The sequence below is a fragment of the Geospiza fortis genome, unplaced genomic scaffold (assembly GCF_000277835.1).
Source record: "Geospiza fortis unplaced genomic scaffold, GeoFor_1.0 scaffold61, whole genome shotgun sequence".
In the NCBI taxonomy this organism is placed as follows: Eukaryota; Metazoa; Chordata; class Aves; order Passeriformes; family Thraupidae; genus Geospiza; species Geospiza fortis.
Genome location: NW_005054430.1, coordinates 1614837 through 1618987, shown reverse-complemented (window position 1 = coordinate 1618987; position 4151 = coordinate 1614837). Strand labels below are relative to the sequence as shown.

The 4151-nt window shown below is 41.1% G+C and overlaps 1 long non-coding RNA gene across 1 annotated transcript in view; it reads left to right on the top strand.

Moving 5' to 3' along the window:
• LOC115948562 overlaps positions 1-4151 on the top strand; it is an 11484-nt gene that overhangs the window by 4100 nt on the left and 3233 nt on the right. The window contains exons 3-4 of the long non-coding RNA XR_004082373.1: positions 1773-1864; positions 3049-3141. This is a non-coding gene — a long non-coding RNA (uncharacterized LOC115948562). The remainder of the gene's footprint in view (positions 1-1772; positions 1865-3048; positions 3142-4151) is intronic.

Below are 4151 nucleotides of genomic sequence, written 5' to 3'. Positions count from 1 at the left end.
CTCCTTCCAATTCCTTCCAAATTCCCATTCTGGGGATCAAACTCCTTCCAATTCCTTCCAAATTCCCATTTTGGGAATGAAATTCCTTCAAATTCCCACTCTGGGAATGAAATTTCTTCAAATTTCCATTCTGGGAATCAAACTCCTTCAAATTCCTTCCAAATTCCTTCCAAATTCCCATTTTGGGAATGAAATTCCTTCAAATTCCCACTCTGGGAATGAAATTTCTTCAAATTTCCATTCTGGGAATCAAACTCCTTCAAATTCCTTCCAAATTCCTTCCAAATTCCCATTTTGGGAATGAAATTCCTTCAAATTCCCACTCTGGGGATCCAACTCCTTCCAATTCCTTCAAGTTCCCCCTCTAGGAATGAAACCCCTTCAAATTCCCACTCTGAGAATGAAATTCCTTCAAATTCCTTCCAGATTTCTTCCAAATTTCCACTCTATTTCTTCCAAATTCCCATTTTGGGAATGAAATTTCTTCCAAATTCCTTCCAAATTTCCATTCTGGGAATAAAACTCCTCAAATTCCTTCCGAATTCCCACTCTAGGAATAAAACTCCTTCATAATTCCTTCCAAATTCCCATTCTGGGAACGAAATTCCTTAAAATTCTTTCCAAATTCCCACTCTGGGAATGAAACTCCTTCAAAACTCCTTCAAATTCTCATTCTAGGAATAAAACTCCTTCAAATTCCTTCCGAATTTCTTCCAAATTCCCACTCTGGGAATCAAACTCCTTCAAATTCCTTCCAAATTCCTTCCAAATTCCCATTTTGGGAATGAAATTTCTTCCAAATTCCTCCCAAATTCCCACTCTGGGAATGAAACTTTTTCAAAACTCCTTCAAATTCCCATTTTGGGAATAAATCTCCTTCAAATTCCTTCCAAATTTCCATTCTGGGAATAAAATTCCTTCCAAATTCCCATTTTGGGAATGAAATTCCTTCAAATTCCCACTCTGGGAATGAAATTTCTTCAAATTTCCATTCTGGGAATCAAACTCCTTCAAATTCCTTCCAAATTCCTTCCAAATTCCCATTTTGGGAATGCAATTCCTTAAAATTTTTTCCAAATTCGCACTCTGGGAATGAAACTCCTTCAAATTCCCACTCTGGGAATGCAATTCCTTAAAATTCTTTCCAAATTCCCATTTTGGGAATGAAATTTCTTCAAATTCCTTCCAAATTTCCATTCTGGGAATGAAATTCCTTCCAAATTCCTTCAAATTCCCATTTTGGGAATAAAACTCCTTCAAATTCCTTCAGAATTCCCACTCTGGCAATGCAATTCCTTCAAATTCCCACTCTGGGAATCAAAATCCTTCAAATTCCTTCCAAATTTCTTCCAAATTTTCTTCCAAATTCCCACTCTGGGAATGAAACCCCTTCAAAATTCCTTCAAATTCCCATTTTCTGGGAATATGTCTCATTTTCTGGGAATATGTCTCATTTTCTGGGAATATTCACAACTTTTGTTACCCAAGAACTGATTTTCTTGGAATATTTCCCATTTCCTGGGAATATTTCCCATTTTCTTGGAATTTTTCCATTTTCTGGGAATACTTCTAATTTTCTTTTTCTGGGAATTCTTCTAATTTTCTTGGAATATTTCTCATTTTCTGGGAATATTTCTCATTTTCTCATAATAAAGATCCAAAGATAGAAGTTGAAAGAGCCAGAATTCCACCTTTTTCTGGCTCTTTACAGGATTTTTTGGGAATAACTTTCCCTGTTGACAAATAATTCCCTTTTTTTCCTTGTTTCCCAGGGGTTTATATTTCCAAATATTCCGACTGCCTCCACCCCAGCCCTTGGCACCACGGAAAATCAGGATTTATTGTCATCTGTAAACTCATCAAGGTAAAACCCAAATCTTTTCTTGCCTAGAAATCAAACTCCAGAATCCAATTTTTCCTTGGAAATTTGGGAATTTTAAGGATTTTTTTTTTCCCTTCCATCTCTCTGGAGCTGATTCCAAACCCAAACTCTTCACATTGGAATTTTCTCTTTTTATTTCTCTTTTTCTCTTTTTTTTTTTTTTTTATTATTCTGCCCATAATTCTCATGGGATGGAAAATCAAACTCCAATTTTTCCTTGGAATTTCAGGAATTTTGGGAGGTTTAATTTTTTTTTTTCCCCCATTCCTCCTGTCTGGAGCTGATTCCAAACTCGAAGTCTGTCATTGAAAATTTCTCTTTGAAATTTGAACTTTGAGATTTTGCTGCCCACAGTTCTGGTGGGATGGAAAATCAAACTCCAGGCTCCAGTTTTTCCTTGGATTCTCAGGAATTTTGGGAATTTTGAGCTTTTTTCCCCCCTTCCTGTTGTCTGGAGCTGATTCCAAATTCAAAGTCTGTCATTGAAAATTTCTCTTTGAAATTTGAACTTTGAGATTTTGCTGCCCACAGTTCTGGTGGGATGGAAAATCAAACTCCAGGCTCCAGTTTTTCCTTGGATTTTTCGGAATTTCGGGAATTTGGAGGATTTTTTTTTTCTGCTCTCTGGAGCTGATTCCAAACTCAAACTCCCGAGACTGAAAATTTCTCTTTGAAGGTGATTTTGGTGCTCGTAATTTTGCTCGGATGGAAAATCAAACTCCAGGCTCCAGTTTTTCCTTGGATTTTTAGGAATTTCGGGAAGTTTGAGGATTTTTTTTTCTGCTCTCTGGAGCTGATTCCAAACCCAAACTCCCGAGACTGAAAATTTCTCTTTGAACTTTGAGATTTTGCTGCCCACAGTTCTGGTGGGATGGAAACTCAAACTTCAGTTTTTCCTTGGATTCTCAAGAATTTTGGGAGGTTTAAATTTTTTTTCCATTCCTCCTGTCTGGAGCTGATTCCAAACCCCACTCCTGATCCTGAGTGGCTCTTCCCACCCCAAACCCACCAGAACTTTTGGAACGCCACAACCGCACCGCCCTCACCCTGCTCTTCCAGCGTGCGGAATAAACCACATTCTTGGGAATATTTCCTCGGATTTCCATCCTTGGGATGGGTGGATTTTTGGGATGGATTTCCATGCTTGGGATGTGTTTTTGGTGCAGGGCAAGGTCAGAGCCATCCCTGAGAGCTCCCCCAGCAGCTCCACCTGCCCCTCGCCCGGCTACGACTGCCACGTCTCCAGCGGGAGCAGCCAGGTACTCCGGGATTGCCCCTTTGCCCATGGATTGCCCTTTTCCCACCCCCATATTCCACGGATTGCCCTTTTCCCAGTCTCACATTCCACGGATTGCCCTTTTTCCCATGGATTTCCCTTTTCCCAGACCCACATTCCATGGATTGCCCTGTTTTCCCCATTCCATGGATTTCCCTTTTCGCACTCCCACATTCCACGGATTTCCCTTCTCCCACTCCCACATTCCATGGATTGCCCTTTTTCCCATGGATTTCCCTTTTCCCAGTCCCACATTCCATGGATTGTCCCTTTTCCCAGTCCCACATTCCAGGGATTTTCCCTTTCTCCCAGTCACAGATTCCATGATTTCCCTATTTTTACCATTCCATGGATTTCCATTTTCCCAGTCCCCCATTCCATGGATTTCCCTTTTCCACTCCCACATTCCAAGGATTGCCCTTTTTCTCATGGATTGCCCTTTTCCCAGTCCCACATTCCATGGATTGCCCTGTTTTTCCCATTCCATAGATTTCCCTTTTCCCACCCCCACATTCCATGGATTTCCCTTTTCCCAGTCCCACATTGCATGGATTGCCCTTTTTCCCATGGATTTCCCTTTTCCCAGACCCATGTTCCATGGATTTCTCTTTTCCCAGTCCCACATTCCATAGATTTCTGTTTTCCCAGTCCCCCATTCCATGGATTTCCCTTTTCCCACTCCCACATTCCATGGATTTCCCTTTTCCCACTCCCCATTCCATGGATTTCCCTTTCTCCCCTGGATTTCCATTTTCCCAGGGCCCCATTGCATGATTTCCCTGTTTTTCCCATCACCATTCCATGATTCCCTGTTTTTCCCATCCCCATTCCACGATTTCCCTGTTCTTTCCCAGTTTCCCATGGATTATTTCCCTGTGTTTCCTGTGGATAATTCCCTCTTTGCCATGGATGAATTCCCTGTGTTCCCCATGAATTTCCAGTTCCCCATGGATGGATTCCCAGTTCCTCATGGACTATTCCCATTCCCCATGG